The sequence below is a fragment of the Macrobrachium rosenbergii genome, chromosome 57 (assembly GCF_040412425.1).
Source record: "Macrobrachium rosenbergii isolate ZJJX-2024 chromosome 57, ASM4041242v1, whole genome shotgun sequence".
NCBI classification, from domain to species: Eukaryota; Metazoa; Arthropoda; class Malacostraca; order Decapoda; family Palaemonidae; genus Macrobrachium; species Macrobrachium rosenbergii.
In genome coordinates this window covers 11,047,895-11,067,894 of record NC_089797.1, presented here as the reverse complement: position 1 = coordinate 11,067,894, position 20,000 = coordinate 11,047,895, and the positions used below count along the sequence as shown (strand labels likewise).

General features: G+C 33.8%; 1 protein-coding gene across 2 annotated transcripts in view; it reads right to left on the bottom strand.

Moving 5' to 3' along the window:
* Positions 1-20,000, bottom strand: part of LOC136837061 (arylsulfatase B-like) — a 90,164-nt gene that overhangs the window by 59,913 nt on the left and 10,251 nt on the right. For both annotated transcript variants that reach the window (XM_067101652.1, XM_067101654.1), the window contains exon 2: positions 12,296-12,415. The gene's annotated coding sequence lies outside the window, so the exon portion shown is untranslated. The remainder of the gene's footprint in view (positions 1-12,295; positions 12,416-20,000) is intronic.

The window sequence follows — 20,000 nt, the reverse complement described above, 5'->3', positions numbered from 1 at the left end:
AATTTTCCTATAGCAGAAAGACATTATCACGGTATAATTCTTCCGTTTTTTTGCGATAGGTTTAGAACATATCGTTCACTATTTACCAGATCCGTATGTAATTTCTTATCAACCACAATGGCCCCTTAACCTCTAGATTTCTTCACATTTTGGAAACGCTTGTCACTACTAAACCTAGATCCAAAATGAAAAAGAGATTGAGATATCCTAAAGCCCGGCTGAGATTCGATCCAGGGGCCGAGGTATCAGAACAAGGTAAAGATAATTGCCTGAAGATTTTTCTATTTCATTCTCTATCACAGAAGATCAGGCACCAAGGTTAAAAATTATACCTAAAAAACGCAGAGCGATAAATTGGACCTTTGCAGTTACCTGATAAGATGATTACCTGGGCAATTAGCAGCATCGCTTATGTTCATCACCTTTGATCGTTAATTCCCAATCGTCTCCGAATGGAGCTAATTATCTCGATCAGCGGCTCCAATTTCACTGGAATGAGAATCTAATGCTTTTATAAAACGGCCTTTTCTGCACCGTAACGAATTTAGTCTTTCTTTACGTTTTTCTGCTGATGCGTCTCTGGGATCTAGGATTATCTTGTTAATGATTTCGAAATGGTAACTATCATGTGTTTGAATATATATATGCATATATATATATATATATATATATATATAAATATATATATACACAGTATATATATATATATATATACACAGTATATATATATATATATATATATATATATATATATATATATATATATATATATATATGAAATTTTCATCACACCGTGATTTATATACAATCATGACGCTACAAATGTCGCTTAATATCAAATTCACGCTACCTCGGGAATATCTCCGATGGAGAATTATCACCGAAGGGGAATTTATAAGTGATAAATGGATTGGTACTGCCGGGTTACGAACCCTCGACACAGAACTTATCCAGCAACTCCAGTCGACGTGACCCGGCAGTACCAATGCATTGATCACTTATAAATTCCCCTTCGGTGATAATTCTCCATCGGAGATATTCCTGAGGTAGCGTGAATTTGATATTAAGCGACATTTGTAGTTTCATGATTATATATATATATATATATATATATATATATATATATATATATATATATATATATATATATATATATATATATATATATATATATATATATATATATATATATATATATATATATATATATATATATATATATATATATATATATATATATATATATATATATATATATATATATATATATATATATATATATATATATATATATATATATATATATATATATATATATATATATATATATATATATATATATATATATATATATATATATATATATATATATATATATATATATATATATATATATATATATATAAAACCCATGAGATTATATGTCAAAAGGAATTCAAGAGAGAAGGTAGAATGCTTGACAAATAAGCCCAGATAAAAGTGACAAACACTTGACACAACTGCTGAGTCAAGGTCTCTCATACCTGCGTTTTTAAACAAAATCTTTACACATAGAAAGCTGTTTTCTTTACATAAGATAAGAGCCATTCACTGGATAAAAGTGTACCCAGTTGCCGCATTAATTAATGTTGTTTTTATAACTCAACTTCTTTACACACTTGCATGAATAGCTGTGGAGTTCTATTTTGTTGCAAATCGTACTCTAGGTGTGCGATTGCTAATGCTTATATTTTTATTTACTTCAAAAGAACATTTCTTTTGTGAGAGAGTGTGCCAGGAGTTCTCTCTGATACTCTCTCTCTCTCTCTCTCTCTCTCTCTCTCTCACACACACACACACACACACACACACACACACACACACACACACACACACACACACAGAGAGAGAGAGAGAGAGAGAGAGAGAGAGAGAGAGAGAGAGAGGTTGGGTGGAGGTGTTGAAGAAGCATCTGTCTTCTTATGAGTTTTAAATTTGTTACTATTATTTCACCCTAATTTCATTCTTCGGGCCTTCTTGTTATTTTACCTACGAAATATTTCTGTAATACAGCTGTATATATATATATATAGATATATATATATATATATATATATATATATATATATATATATATATATGTATATGTATATGAAATTTTTTATTACATCATGACGGAGGTGGGTCATTGCACAATTTCCCCGCTCACGGCGGGAAAAAACAGTACAGCAGACTCGGTAACGACTTATACCTCTCTTGATGGCGCAGTGGTAACGTCAACTGGAGTCGCTGAATAGGTCCGTGTCGAGGGTTCGTGTCCCGGCGGTACCAATTCATTTATCACTTATATAAATTCCCCTTCGGTGATAATTCTCCATCGGAGATATTCCCGAGGTAGCGTGAATTTGATATTAAGCGACATTTGTAGCTTCATGATTATATACATATATATATATATATATATATATATATATATATATATATATATATATATATATATATATATATAATATATAATTTTCCAAATTAAAACTGTAGTTAGTAATTTTCCTTCGACTGACGATGAAATTTCAAAAAAAATTTTTTTTGCTTTAAAAGTTTTGTATCATTCAACATTTCATGAAATATATCAATCCATAATTTTCCCGCTTAACATTCATCGAGAGACCTCGTTATCCATCAAGTGGGATATCTTAACTTTTTTCCCTTTTCCTGCTCCACACGCTTTTCATCATGAAATGCATGAATATAATAATTGCCAGTTTTAAAGTTCATAGAGAGACCTCGCTACCCACCACGTGTGACAGATATCTCCCTACGCAAATAATTTAGATTAAGCGTATCTGCCTCCTACATAGTCACGCACGGATCCACATGTGCTAATCTCCTTCGCATGCAAATGATGGAAACCGCTCTCTCTCTCTCTCTCTCTCTCTCTCTCTCTCTCTCTCTCGCGCGCGCGCGCGCGCGCGCGCTGAAAGACATTCTAATATGTCGGCCTTTGAGTTTGAAAGGGAACGGGAATCCTCGCGATTTACTGAATGAAATGAAATTAATGGACGCCTCGAAATACGTGACTGGAAAGGACTTGGAATCTATATCCAGATAAAGTGCTTGGAAACCCCATGGGCAAGAAGCGGGTAAAAAGATATTCGCATTTGGCAACCGGAAATGCATATTTCTTTTAATATGAGATCATTTACACTGAAACTTATTATTATTTCCTTTTTAGCATTAAGTTTATTTTTTTCTTTTCTAATAACTGATCTCTTCTTTCCGTATTTCCTGTAAGCTTTTGTTAATTCTTTTAAATGAACACTGTATTCTTTAGATGCGTGAATTTCAAGTCATTGGCCCCTGTGGGACTGTTCATGAATAGGGTCAACCTTCTGAATAACGATAATAAGAGAAAATATTAATTTACTACAAATCATTAGAGCTGAAAATAAAAAGAGATCTAAGATTCTACTTCTCTAAATTAACTAGAAATGAAAATAAAACAGAAATTTCTTACAACAGTTCATAATATTTTCATGGAAACGTCTACTAATTTATTTTGTAACTATACCGGATTTAACTCTAAAGCACCTTAGTGATTCCTAAAGGGGATTTCACCGTTTCTTAATCATTTACCTTTTCTCTTTATCTGTTTGAAAATTTCGGATAAGAGATTCTTGTTATGACCGACACCAAATTTCCTTAATCTTTAGCTGACCCGCTGCTATAGTGGTTAGTGTCGTGGAATGCCACTCAGATGTCTCGAGTTCGCGTCCCCCCCAGGGCGATGAAAAAATGACTGGTTCTGTATCATGATCAGTTACTGCTGCAGTGTGGGGTTTTGCGGTGGGATGTTGAAACCAACATTCTTTGGAAGCTTGAATTTCAAGTGAATGGTCCCTGTGGGCTTGTGCAGTGTGAATAGGTTTCATCTACTGAAATAATAATAATAATAATAATAATAATAATAATAATAATAATAATAATAATAATAATAATAATAATAATAATTATGTTGAATGTTTCATTAGTTGCATGCATCCTCTGTGTTTTCAAATGACTCTTGAAATCAGCCTTCATCTGCAAACTTAACCATTTAAATGATTTATATTCATCATATTCCTGGAAAACTGTTTTACTTTTTCTACTGATGCGTAAGCAGACACACTGGCCTCCTGACAATATGAATATAAACTTAAATAGATTTATTACATTTATATGCAGTAAGAGAAGGAATTAGTAATAGCTACATGATTGCGAGCATATATATTCATATATTTAACAATGGAAATCTCGTCCCTTTTCAAGTCATAAACCCTTTTCCCTCTTTACATTTCATTTGCATAAATGGAATATATAATTTTTAACTTAAATTTCTCTTATTAGAACCGCGCTTTCTGCCTACTGTACAGTTCCTCGTTGGACAAGTCGGTAGAGTTCTCGGCTAGCACTCTGCTAAGCTCGCGTTCGAGTCTCCGGCCGGCCAATGAAGAAGTAGAGGAATTTATTTCTGGTGATAGAAATTCATTTCTCGCTATAATGTGGTTCGGATTCCACATAAGTTGTAGGTCCCGTTGCTAGGTAACCAATTCGTTCTTAGCCACGTAAAATAAGTCTAATCCTTTGGGCCAGCCCTAGGAGAGCTGTTAATCAGCTCAGTGGTCTGGTTAAACTAAGGTATACTTAACATGGTCATATATATATATATATATATATATATATATATATATATATATATATATATATATATAATATTTATATATATATATATATATATATATATATATATATATATATATATATATATATAAAAATATTTATATATATATATATATATATATATATATATATATATATATGTATATATATATATATATATATATATATATATATATATATATATATATATATATATATATATATATATATATATATATATACATATATATATGATTTCCGTTCACGTCATCTTTTTCTTATTTATACCTTGATTGCTCGTAGTTAATGGCCACTCATGAATTTTCCAATACTAATAGCAAAGACATGAAAGTCTAAGAATACTTATGTAAACGATGGAGAAAATCTTCGTAGAAAATGAGACTAGAATGAGGGTTGAATTGTCAGAGAAAGCACAATAATGTTCAATAAAGTTAGACTGCTTGCGTTTCTCAATATGACGAGGGATGCCTCTCACATCATAAGTTTTCATTTTATTTTTTGTTTTGTTTTTCATGCATCACTCTATAAAAAACAACACAAAGGCAGAAATTTGAAGCGAATCTGAAAATCACGATTTGGTACACAGTTATGATGAGTTTTTTTCACGTAAGAGATGACCCAAAGAACGGGATATATATATAAAATTTCAAAAGAACTCCTTTTGATTTTTGGAACCTTGAAAGAGATGTATCTCTCTAGACAGAAAAGAAATCTCCAACTGGTAGAGATGGTATTTAACTATTGATAGGCGATGAAAGAGGCAAATATCTTCAGTCAATAAATAGACCACTTTCTGATGATATATTGGAAAGGGAGGTTTTGGGGGGGGGGGCGGGGAGAGGGTACAGGATGGTAGGGGAAGGTAGTCGGTAATACCTCAATTACCCATAAAAGCTTTCCTCTCGATTGCAACTCCATTATTCTCATACCTTGAAGACCTCCGGTCTTTCAATAGACTCCCTTCACTCCCTACACCTCCCGTCCTACCCCTCTAACAACTCCCCCCACCCCCCCCGCCAACGCCAACCCCAAGGACATGCCTCCCACTAATGCCTCCTTCTTTTTTAATCCCCTTAAGCAATGCATCTCCCCTTCCCTCACCCCTCATCACTCATTCTCTACCCTACCCTCTTCCATTCCAGTCTTCTCTTTATCTATTTACTTCCCGTTTTCCTTCTTCTCTCCCCTTCCCTGTCTACGCTATTCGTTACTCAAATATCTGGGCCACTAATACCAAATGACTATTGAGATGATCTATCTATCTATATAATTATAATAATCATATACTGACTCTATTTTGAAATTATGTATTTCTACATTCACGCTCTCGTCATTTTAGCTGTGACGGATAAAACTCAATTATTATTATTATTATTATTATTATTATTATTATTATTATTACAATAAAACTGTTGAAATATACCACTAGTAAGTCATTGCTAACGTAATAAGCAGTAGATAATACCCAGTTTTCTTGCAGCATCAGGTGATACTGAAGCCACGTCAGGAAACGGTTTCTGATGTATGTGTCATAACTAAAAATGGTATAACTATGTTGTTTACACATATCGAGAGTTACACGGTATTCTCGTTGCTGGATATTCGACGATATTGATTTTAGGCGACCTATAAATATAAACTTATAACTAATATTGACTTTTGTCGGTTACCTAAAAAGTGACAAGAGATTAAATATTTGGCTATGATGGTGAAGGTGGGTCTATTCCAGCTCTACTCAATATGTGCAAATTCGGCAGATATATGTACACATGAACAGGAGTAGTTTTATACCTCTCTTCGTGGCCAAGTAATTAACGCTACCTCGTTGTGATACCCCGGACGCGAGTTCGAATCTCGGACGGGGCGTACGAATATTTTTGTTTCTTTCTTCATTTGGATGTAGGTTTAATGGTGAAAAGCGTTTCCACAGTCTGAAGAAATCGAGAAGTTAAGAGGGAATTGCGGTTATTAACATTAGTTATTAACATTACATATGTATCTGGTAAAATAAATGACCAGTATATTCTAATTACTCATTGTTCCTGTCTCCCAAGGTATGGTAATTTGCAGCACGGAAGCGTAGAGGTACAAAATCCTATCGCTAACTTCTATTTGACTGTTCGTTTGATGACGTGTAGTGCTGACCTTATTTTGATAGATACAACATCTCGGTTCTTATTTAGGAAAAGGTCAAAACACTAAAGTCCCTATACCCTTATGTGGATCAGACAATTTTATTTGGGAGGGGGGGGGGGACTTATAATTTGATTCCATGGTTATTAGCATTTTTTCTCCAATTTCCCATACTATGAAAATTACCAGAAAGGATTTTCATCACCTTAGTGATGTGCTGCCCTGTTGTTTCAGACGAGCAAATCTAAACAATAGCTGAAAACTACAACTGCATCTATCAAAATAAAATCAGGACTACGCGGCATCAAACGGATTTCGTACGTTTACACTTCCTGAAGCTTACTATTGATTTTTAAAGAACAAATGCTAATATCTCCATGCTGCAAAATATTTTCATGCTATGGAAGACAGGGACAATGAATCTTCGTTGGTAATCCACAAGTGTCAATAAAAATGATAAGCGAGTTTTCGTTTAAAGGTCACCTACAATCATCATTATCGAATATCCAGCAATAACAATTTAACGTTCCCTAACCAAACAGCATCACTGTCAAAATCGAATTGTCGTAGGAATACATATATATAAATATAATAAAGTCCGTCCATAACGAAAGTATGAATCTGATTCGGGAAAAACTCGTTACTTTTAATTACGACGGAAACTCCACTGTTAAAAAAAAAAAAAAATTTAAAAGCGTAGGGGAGAGGCACTTTGAAGTGACATTTGACCCTTTTTTTTTGATGTTGCAAGTTTTCTCAAACAATTTGGTTACTCATAACTTTTGTGGCTTTAACCGATGTTTTCTGACATTTAACACTGTTTCAGCAATTCAAATATCATTTTCAGGCTATTTCATTCGCGTTTTAATCCAGTCATTTTCAGACTTTATGACGTATTGTCAAAGAATTCATTTTGTCTATGTAGAATGATAGATTCCCCCTCGCGCGCGTGCGACTGAAAAGTTTAAAAGCTTACGACGTTTACGGGAATTAGAGAATATTCAAGTATTTTTTCAGGAAAATCTTACCTTCATCATTAAAACAAAAGCCAGTTCCAGATAATGAAGTATTTCGAATAGCATGATTGAAAATAATTCAGTATTTCGAATAGCACTATTCAAGAGAATTAGTTATTTCGAATAAAATTTTTTTACAAATAACTAATTATTTCGAATAACTTTTTTTTACAGATAACTAACTATTTAGAGTAGCTTTATTTTACAGATAACTAATGATTTCGAATAATAATTTTTTTACAGATAACTAATTATTTCGAATAACATTTTTTTCAGATAACTGATTATTTCGAATAATTTTTTTTTTACAGATTACTAATTATTTCGAATAACTTCTTTTTTACAGATAACTAATGATTTCGAATAAATTTTTTTTACAGATAACTAATTATTTCGAATAACTTTTTTTACAGATAACTAATTATTTCGAATAACTTTTTTTACAGATAACTAATAAATCGATTTCGAATAACATTTCTTTTACAGATAACTAATTATTTCGAATAATATTTTTTACAAATAACTAATTATTCCGAATAACATTTTTTTACAGATAACTAATTATTTCGAATAACATTTTTTACCGATAACTAATTATTTTGAATAACTTTTTTTCCAGATAACTAATGATTTCGAATAACAGTTTTTTTTACAGATAACTAATTATTTCGAATAACATTTATTTTCAAATAACTAATTATTTCGAATAATATTTTATAGATAACTAATAATTTCGAATAACATTTTTTACAAATAACTAATTATTTCGAATAACATTTTTTTACAGATAACTAATAATTTCGAATAACATTTTTTACAAATAACTAATTATTTCGAATAACATTTTTTTACAGATAACTAATTACTTCGAATAACTTCTTTTTTTTACAGATAACTAATGATTTCGAATAACTTTTTTTTTTACAAATAACTAATTATTTCGAATAAAATTTTTTCAGATAACTAATTATTTCGAATAATATTTTATTACAGATAGCTAATTATTTCGAATAATATTTTTTTACAGATAACTAATTATTTCGAATAATAACATTTTATACAGATAACTAATTATTTCGAATAATATTTTTTACAGATAACTAATTATTTCGAATAATATTTTATACAGATAACTAATTATTTCGAATAACATTTTATACAGGTAACTAATTATTTCGAATAATATTTTTTTACAGATAACTAATTATTTCGAATAACATTTTATACAGATAACTAATTATTTCGAATAATATTTTTTACAGATAACTAATTATTTCGAATAACATTTTTTACAGATAACTAATTATTTCGAATAGTTTTTTTACAGATAACTAATTATTTCTAATAACATTTATTACAGAGAACTAATTATTTCGAATAACATTCTTTTTACAGATAACAAATTGTTGCGAATAACATTTTCGCTTTTAGGTCGAAGATTGAACTCCGTCAGCGATTCGTGTAAAACCAAAGTGTGCCTCTTTTGATATGTGAAGGGAACTAGGGGGCCGGCTGTTTAATGCCTGTTGTAGTGGACAGAAAGAACTACATACTATCTTGAAAGGCGTGAGAGGTCAGCGCTCCAATAAAAGGAATACCATCACAAATAAAATGAAAATAAAAAAAAAGAAAAAAAAATTAGGTAAAAGACATACTTTAATGAACCTACGAATTCTCAACCCATTCAGTAAAAGCGTTCATTAAATAGTTTCTCTCTCTCTCTCTCTCTCTCTCTCTCTCTCTCTCTCTCTCTCTCTTTTGCAGAATAATATTTTTTTTCTCTCTCTCTTTCTCTTTATGCAAAAGAATACTTTCTCTCTCTCTCTATCACGATCCCAAATAACTCAAAATCATTCATTCATTCATTTCTCTCTCTCTCTCGCTCTCTCTCTCTCTCTCTCTCTCTCTCTCTCTCTCTCTCTCTTTGCAGAATAATACTTTTTCTCTATCTCTTTGCACAAGAATGCTCTCTCTCTCTCTCTCTCTCTCTACAGAATAATACTTTTTCTCCCTCTTTCTCTTTATGCAAAAGAATGCTCTCTCTCTCTCTCTCTCTCTCTCTCTCTCTCTCTCTCTCTCTCTCTCTCTCTCTCTCTCTCTCTCTCTCTCTCTCTTTTCAGAATAATACTTTTTCTCACTCTCTCTTTGCACAAGAGTGCTCTCTCTCTCTCTCTCTCTCTCTCTCTCTCTCTCTCTCTCTCTCTCTCTCTCTCTCTGCAGAATAATACTTTTTCTCCCTCTTTCTCTTTATGCAAAAGAATGCTCTCTCTCTCTCTCTCTCTCTCTCTCTCTCTCTCTCTCTCTCTCTCCCTCTCTCTCTCTTTGCAGAATAATACTTTTTCTCTATCTCTTTGCACAAGAATGCTCTCTCTCTCTCTCTCTCTCTCTACAGAATAATACTTTTTCTCCCTCTTTCTCTTTATGCAAAAGAATGCTCTCTCTCTCTCTCTCTCTCTCTCTCTCTCTCTCTCTCTCTCTCTCTCTCTCTCTTTTTCAGAATAATACTTTTCTCACTCTCTTTTGCACAAGAGTGCTCTCTCTCTCTCTCTCTCTCTCTCTCTCTCTCTCTCTCTCTCTCTCTGCAGAATAATACTTTTCTCCCTCTTTCTCTTTATGCAAAAGAATGCTCTCTCTCTCTCTCTCTCTCTCTCTCTCTCTCTCTCTCTCTCTCTCTCTCTCTCTTCAGAATAATACTTTTTCTCACTCTCTCTTTACACAAGAATGCTCTCTATCTCTCTCTCTCTCTCTCTCTCTCTCTCTCTCTCTCTCTCTCTCTCTCTCTCTCTCTCCATAGAATAATACTTTTTCTCCTCTTTCTCTTTATGCAAAAGAATGCTCTCTCTCTCTCTCTCTCTCTCTCTCTCTCTCTCTCTCTCTCTCTCTCTCTCTCTCTCTCTCCGGAGCGAAGTGGACACCTGATCAGCGTTCCATTAAGCTTAAAGAACGACGCCTTTCCTTGATTGCTTCCGTTTTCCGTGGCTCGTGTAATCTAAAATCCTTAATCCTTAAGGGGCTCTGCTATATAATCCTTCCGGGTTAATCTTCTCTCTCTTTTTCATTTTCCATTCTCAATTCTGTTTCTTAATTCTTAATTTATATATAGCTATATATATATATATATATATATATATATATATATATATATATATATATATATATATATACATACATACATATACATACATATCATATATCTATAAATATATATACAGTATATATATGTGTGTGTGTGTTTTTGTGTGTGTGTATGTGTGTATTGGCCCTCGGCTCATACAGCTGAAATAGTTTTATTTACCCTCTAAGATTTATGCTTTCGAAGCGGGAATCTGCAAGACGTAGTTATTGATATATTTTCTTATTGTTATATCTGGTCCAGTAACAAGGGGGAACCTTAGTATACCATCTTCTTTCCCCCGCCCCCCATAGCTCCAGAGAAAAACCAGACAAGGGAAGGAGTAAACACAACGGTTAAGCCAATTAATAACTGATTATTGAAGGTGTACTGAAGGCCATTTCCCCGAAGGAGCACTAATTGCATTCCAGTTAAGTTTCACCCTCAACAATTATCGAAGTTCTTCATTGGAGGGGTGGGTAGAGCTCTCGGCTAGCACGCTGTTGGCGCAGCGTTCGACTCTCCGAGCGGCCAGTGAAGAATTAGAGGAATTTGTTTCTAGTGATAGAAATTCATTTCGTGTCATAATGAGGTTCGGATTCCACAATAAGCTGTAGGTCCCATTGCTAGGTAACCATTTGGTTCTTAGCTACGTAAAATAAATCTAATCCTTCGGGCCAACCGTAAGAGAGCTGTTAATCAGCCTAGTGGTCTGGTTAAACTAAGATATACTTAACTTTTTTCAACAATTATCCTTGCTTTTTCGGTAGACTGTCCCCACACCCCGCCCCCTCCCCCCCAACCCACTGCCCTCCCACCCCACACCCCTATACAACTCCAGTGTACCTTCTAGTAGTGCCTTCTTATTATCTAATTATATCAACCACTTCTACCCCCTCCCCCCGCAACCCTCTTCGATCTTTCACCGTCCAACCTCTTCATTGCCGTTTCTCCCCTCTCTTCTCCTTCCCGTTTCCCCTTGTTCCTTCCCCTTCTCCGTACTTAATATTCGTTAATCAAATGCTTAAATCTCGTGATATCTTATTTTACCTACTGTTTGAATAAAGGGAGTTCTCGTTTCCTGGTGCTATCATTTTAGTTAGCTTTTGTGAAAAATATTTAAGCATTTGAGGTTAGCATTTTTACAAGGTACTGGCTCAGCTTAAGAGTGATTTCCTACGAAAGAAGCCACAGTACTAGGCCTACAAAATTGAAAATTATTCCTGCAAAGGTAAAACGAAAGGGTACTAACAGGTCATTGCCGAAGATATTAGAGTGTGATACAGCAGCGTCAGATTTCAATATGAAGGTCAAGTAATGCTAGGGGATGGTACGTTACCTGCGATGCCTAAAATTTTGGGTCCGGGTATATCCTGAACTCTCACGGGTCATCAGTCACTCACAATGAGTCCTAATGCATAAAGGTCAGCCACTCATGGTACGAGCGCTGAATAACAATCTGCAAAGACAGAACCAACATTCATGAAATATTTCAAACTAGTATTGATAATGACGATACTTAGTATATATCATGCAACCCCTGTAGCAATAACTACACAAGATTATCAATATAACATAAACATCTGACGGGAAATTATGTAATCAGGTTTTGGGAGCATCCATATTGTTTCCCTAACTCGTTTGCCCACGACAATATCAAGGCTGTCACCTGTCTGCTCCAGGGAACGTTATAAGACACATCTTGATAAACCACTCTGGACGTAACTAGAGGTTTCATTTCATTTATCCCCTGGACTCCATTGTCTTTTATTACTTAACACTTGTGCAGAAAATATGATAATGACAGTAGGAACAATACAGGTTCATCTCAAACGAAGCAGAGTTATTATGTTTTGGTGTACGAAACATTAAAGATTAGTGACACTCATTGAAACGTGACGAGGAACTTGTAGAGTAAAAGTAATGATATATATATATATATATATATATATATATATATATATATATATATTCCAGGATTTCTTCCTGGTACGCGTTTGTTAAAGATTAAAGAATCATCCATTAGAATGAGCTTTATATTTAGTGCTGAAGTGAGCGTTCTGGGTCCACCACGGTATAAAAAGACTGAATATACGCCTCTTGTGCAATTAACTTTCCATCATGGAAAATAAAAGTAAAAGCCTGATACGTAGAAGTGATTTCAAGCCTTAATTGCACAATAAACTGCTCGAAAAGTCAGAGTGGTCCTGATAGGCATTTTAAGGAAAGGTTAATAGGCTGAAGTCCCAGAAGGAGGTAGTGACGTCATAGCAATTCCACGTGGTTCACTGTAAGCATTACTAAAGGGTGTTTGCAGCGTCCCTTCGGCCCCTTGCCGAACCCACTCTTTGGGCTTTTATTTTAACACCATTCTAAACTCCTTTCTTCCGTCTTCCTGGCAAACATCTCTAATTATTACTTCTTAGTACAACTGTGGGATTTTCTCCCTGTTCCCATATTTTGATGTTTGTACATCGTTTCCCTTTCACACACGCACATACAAACACACACACACACACACACACACACACACACACATATATATATATATATATATATATATATATATATATATATATATATATATATATTTATACTATATATATACTGCATATGCAGTATATGCAGTATACTGTATATACTGCATATATATATATATATATATATATATATATATATATATATATATATATGCAGTATATGTATATTCTGAATATATATATACATATATATATATATATATATATATATATATATATATATACATATATATATTATATATATACATATATATATATATATATATATATATATATATATATATATATATATATATATATATATATATATAGAGAGAGAGAGAGAGAGAGAGAGAGAGAGAGAGTATTGTGTACATCAAGCAGCATTGCTAATCGCGTCATCATAATAATACGAGACATAGGAATTTAAAATAATCTACGGGAGAAACACGCCAATTTTCCACGACATTAAGAAAATATTTTACTCTACTGACTTACGATGATAACAAAAACAAATAGAACATGAGTAAGAGATAAAAGTAGGAAAATCAGAAATATCCTGGCTCGGGTGAACCAGATCTTCAATCGAGTCTCACTAAAAAAAAAAAAAAAGGAAGCCATTACGTAGGATTGGCTGAAATGGAGTATGACACTTTCATTTACTTTTTTTTCCCAACAGAGGGGCCGCTGCAGTAGCATACTGCCTTCTGTTCCTGTTTGCTGTTACATTCTGAGTTCTTACTTTGAAATTCTTTTCGTTGATTACAGTGTAACTCCCGAAAGAAGGAGGGCAAGAATAAAACGAACAATGGCAATTTGCCTCCAGAGTTGACAATAAATTTGTAGAGCCGCCGTATCTCTCTCAGTTTCAACTGCAAGACTCCAAATGTTTATGATGAAACTAAACAATGTTTGGTTCCAGCACACAAAAGACTGTTTCATTCGCTGAAGGTTCACGTTTATTTGACTCTTCGGCAAGCAAATAGCTCAAGCAAAGGGAGGAACTTGTTCCTAAAGAAATATTTATAAATCATTCATGAAAATAAATAACTTGAAAATTAGTACAGAATGCTTGGGTTACGGAATGAATAACATTAATTACGAAAATGTTTACACTCTCTTTGGATGTAGAGTGCTCTAAGTTTAAGTAATGAAATGAAATGAAATGAACATAACATTATGACTGTTTAACAACGCCTTAAAGGTTACGTTCAAATCTGACCAGCTAAAGCGGAAGAGTATACTATATATATAATTCATTCTGGTGCCTGGCTTCTTAAAAAAACGCCTGAATAAACAGTGAGTTTTTCCTCAGTGTATTGGCTTTTGGGTGTTTGCTTCTTTAAAGATATATTCTTTTCCCCATCACTTAATTTTATTTTGGAAAGTCATTTTTACCATATTTATTTAGAGATACGAGATTCGCCCCTATCACCTAAATCATTTTGGGGAGTAATTGTTACCATGTTTCTTTAAATATATGTTCTTTGTCCCTTTCACCTAGATTATTTTGGGGAATCATAGTTGTTGTATTTCTTGAAAGGTATGTTCTTTGTTCTTATCCCTTCATTTATTTTGGAGAGTAATTACTATATCTTTTTAAAGATTTGTTGTTTGTCTCTACCACTCTGTTATTTTGGAAAGCAACTCTTACCTTGTAATTTGGCAGACGAAACAAAGTGCCAAAATACAATGAAAAGCACGATGCAACATGGCAATACCAGCTCAGCAGATAAAGATAATGTCAACCTTTCAGAAATGCACAAAATCATTCAGTTATGTTTTGGGAGTCTGCGTAAGTTCGCATGTCCTTCAATGTGAGTAACCCCGCTAAAGATGCGCGTGAAAATTAGACATTAATAGGAGTTTAAGACCTATGGACTTCTTCCTGACTTGTCTGCTGTAGGCTTAAGTCGTGGCTGCGCTTCCAAATGCATCAACTGAAGAGTTACCACGATAGAACAGCAAAGTTATTCAGGTTTTCATACTTTCAAGGTGATGAGAAGAATATGATTACCAAATATGTGGTTTAATCTTTGCTCATCAGAGTTACGGCGAATTGGCAATACGTACTGATATTTTCTCCTGTTTAATAGGCCTATGGCTCGCTTCCAGCCCACCGCACTTCTGTCTGTCTAGTTGTAAATGGTAGCATATATACTGTATATACTAGTATATATATATATATATATATATATATATATATATATATATATATATATATATATATGTATATATATATATATATATATATATATATATTATATATATATATATATATATATATATATATATATATATATATATATATACATATATATATATATATATATATATATATATATATATATATATATATATATATATATATATATATATATATATATATATATATGTGTGTGTGTGTGTATGACTGTGAAATATTTTCTGTTAAATTCTGAATTCCATCAAATATAAGGGAGCCCATAAAAACGCCAAAATGTGGAAAATAAAGGCTACATTTCAGAGACCAAACTGTCTCTCTCCTCAGGCAAATAGTGAATGGTATGCCTGAGGAGAGTGACAGTTTGGTCTCTAATATAGCCTTTATTTTTCACATTTTATTTTCTATAAGCATATATATATATATATATATATATATATATATATATATATATATATATATATATATATATATATATATATATATATATATATATATATAATTGTTGTTTATATACAAAGTAACGCTAACTGACTGTCTACCGTTCCTGACAGAACTTCGGACTGTGCGACTGCCTGTTTATATAGCTTATCTGTTAAACGGTTTAAATGCCTGTCTTTTGTTAGAGAGAGAGAGAGAGAGAGAGAGAGAGAGAGAGAGAGAGAGAGAGAGAGAGAGACAATTGTAATACATGCCGTTCCAGATCCTCTGCATTATTTTGTTTAGTTCTGATTAATCTAAGAAGGCGATATGATAGGTTAATAATGAATAAATAATCAATAAAAGTAATATTCATGACTTTAAAAGGACGAATTCATAACCCGATCCACCAGTTTCCTGGAACAGACATTATGGCAAAATTCAACAATGTCAGAATATAACTGGAGACTAACGAAGTGTTCAAAAGACTTCATAAATTTTCATTATGTTAATGACGTGGCTGAAGCTTAGGTAATCAGGAATCTACACATCAAATATAAGTACATTGTCATGTTAATGCTTGGCTAATGGGGTGTGAATTAAGCATTAAAATTTCCACTTCATCTCCTTTGTAAAGACTTCAACGTAAGCGCCAAATGACGTTTTTAGTTTTCTGTAAAAGAAAACTATTGAGATGGCTGTTTGTCTGTCGGTCCTCACTTTTTCTGTCCGCCCTCAGATCTTAAAACCTACTGAGGTTCGAGGGCTGCAAATTGGTATGTTGATCATCCACCCTCCAATCATCAAACATATCAAATTGCAGCCCTCTAGCCATGGTAGTTTTTATTTTATTTAAGGTGAAAGTTAGCCATGATCGTGCGTCTGGCACCGCTATAGATGCCACAACACAGGCCTGAAAGTTTCGTGGGCCGAGGGTGAGAGTTTCATACAACATTATACGCTGTACAGAAAATTCGACTGCGCCGAAGGAACTTCGGCGCATTTTTTTTACTTTGTATTTTAGTGACTCGGAATCTCTCCTTAATTAATTTCCTATTTTTTTCTTCGAATTCCGTGACAGAAAATCGCCCATCTCATTTGCAAGTGCAGATTGGTCTTAGGGATTTCAACAGACTGCAAAAAAAAAAAAAAAATGCGCCAAAATGTCTTTGGCGCAATCGAGTTTTCTTTACAGCGTATTATCAAGGCCACCGAAAATTGATCTATCTTTCGGTGGTCTCGGTATATTGCTGTATGAGCTGCGGCCCACGTAACTTTAACCACGGGCCGGTGGTGGCCTGTCCTATATCGTTGCCGGATGCACGATCATGGCGAGCTTTAACCTTAAATGAAATAAAAACTACTGGGGCTAGAAGGCTGCAATTTGGTATGTTTGATGATTGAAGGGTGGATGATCAACATACCAATTTGCAGCCCTCGAGCCTCAGTAGCGTTTAAGATCTGAGGGCGGAATAACAGACAAAGCCGGCACAATAGTTCTCTAACAGAAGACTAAAATTAATTAAAAAATAACAAGAACGAAGCAAGGCACTCATTCGCTATTCATTTCCCAAGGCATTCACTCACTATTCATTTCCCAAGGCACTCACTCACTATTCATTTCCCAAGGCACTCACTCACTATTCATTTCCCAAGGCACTCACTCACTATTCATTTCCCAAGGCACTCACTCACTATTCATTTCCCAAGGCACTCACTCACTATTCATTTCCCAAAGAACTCACTCACTATTCATTTCCTTAAGAGGATATATCTAACTTTTTTTATGAGGAAATAAAAAGCAAAGGACATATTGCCTAACAGCATTTGCATAACAGAGTTGACCTTCACTGCTGATTTCTCAGAATCTTTTTATTATTACGCTACGCGACCTGGCAGTAACTTAGACTAACTTAGTGTCTTCCTCCTATCGATTCTTTTTCGTTGTGTATGTGTGTGCATGTCTGTGTTTGTGTGTGTATGTGAATGTGTGTGTGTGTGTGTGTATGTGTGTGTGCAATATAAAAAATCCTTTACATTTCTTTCAAGCCTTAATAATATGAGTGAAACTAGTTTGTCCTTTAATGTGATTTTGTTTCCTTTCATGACAACATCCCTTCTTTCACAAATTACAAAAAATATAAGGAGGTTGATAACAGAATTAGAGCGACCAAAATAGAATTAATGTCTTAAACCCTGTAAGAATATAGTTCGGAGAAAACATGTATAAAAAAAGTCTATATTTTTCATGAGCAACTAATTGAACAATTAACCCTTTGTGTACACCACAGAGGTAGGTGGGTCTCTCTCTCTCTCTCTCTCTCTCTCTCTCTCTCTCTCTCTCTCTCTCTCTCTCTCTCTCTGTTAGATTTGTCTTTCAGAAAAACTAAAAATTCCTCTCATTCTGCGGAGAACGAACCATTTCCTGAATTGGAAACATTGATTGTACGCTAATGGTCAACTCTTAGGCTTTTGTAGAAATTTAATGTGAAAGTCACGTTCTTTGGCCGTAGCTACACATTTTACAGCATTTTGATTAGAAATTCACCAGTCTGTAAAATTGTTCGTGTCTTCAGACGTCACGTAAGGACTGTTAAAAAGTCCACGTGAAGGAAACTGGTAAATATCTCGATGTGACTTTTTGGAATGGGACTTGAAGCGTAGTCAAGTCTTTCATATATATATATATATATATATATATATATATATATATATATATATATATATATATATATATATATATATATATATATATATATATATATATATATATATATACATATATACATATGTATATATACGTATACAGTCGTGAGCCTCAATTATCAGCAGATGTTTGGAACAAGCAGCCTCATTCGTTAGGCATGGAGGCACCAGAGTTAGCTTGGCTAGACCATAAATGGCAGATCCAAGAGAAGACTTGGCAAAAAGCTCGAAGCAATGCAGATAAGAATTGGAAATATAAAACAAAACGAATTCGAGAGAACTCGAGAACGAACGACTTGAAAGTGGGACAGAAAGTACTTCTTAAAGAAAATCAAATTAAACGAAGAACTAAATTGCAGGATAAATATAAAGGAGATGAATGGGTTATCGAGGAGGTGCTGGATGACAGATGTGGTCTGTTCAAAGCTAGGCCTGTTGGGTATGAAAATAAGGTTATTCATAGATCGAATGTTAGGCCTATCAATATAACAGAAGGTGATAAAAGGATGTACTCAAAATACCTCATGTGGAAGAGGTTCTGGAAAATGAGGACGTGGATGAACAATCAGAGGATGACGTGTCAACGCCAGATATGGAAAAGGTTTGGTATTAGCTATTCACAAACAACTAATGCTGAGACTGAACAAACGCCCACCATTGTGGGGACTGATATACAACCAGTTAGACTAAGGAGGTCTGAAAGGTTGAAACAAAAGAGAGAAAAGTGTTAAGCATATTTTTTTTCCTGCAAATAACAAATAAGAAGCTTCTGTTGATAGTCAGTAACGACTTATACAGTATTGATTAGGTGGTTCATGGTCGTCTGCATTTCTTGCATAGTACGATGAGGACATAGTCAACTAAAGTGGGTGGGAATGTGTAGGGTATGAGCAGTCAAGATCGCAGAAGTGCCTAAGAGGTGCTACAGTTAAGAAACTCGCTTGTTAAATGGCATATAGTTAACAGCTATTTATATAACAGCCATTTACTTATGGTAGTTAACTGTATGATTTCTTTAAGGAACAGTACTTGGCTTTTATAAAGTTAGCTTTGGTCACATTTTGGGTGGAACGGAAATGTTTTGTGAAGATTCATTTTACTGACAATTTCCTAAATAGCAGGAGCTGTGACCTACAAACATTTATTACGAAAATAATTTCCTAAATAGCAGGAGCTGTGATCTACAAACATTTACG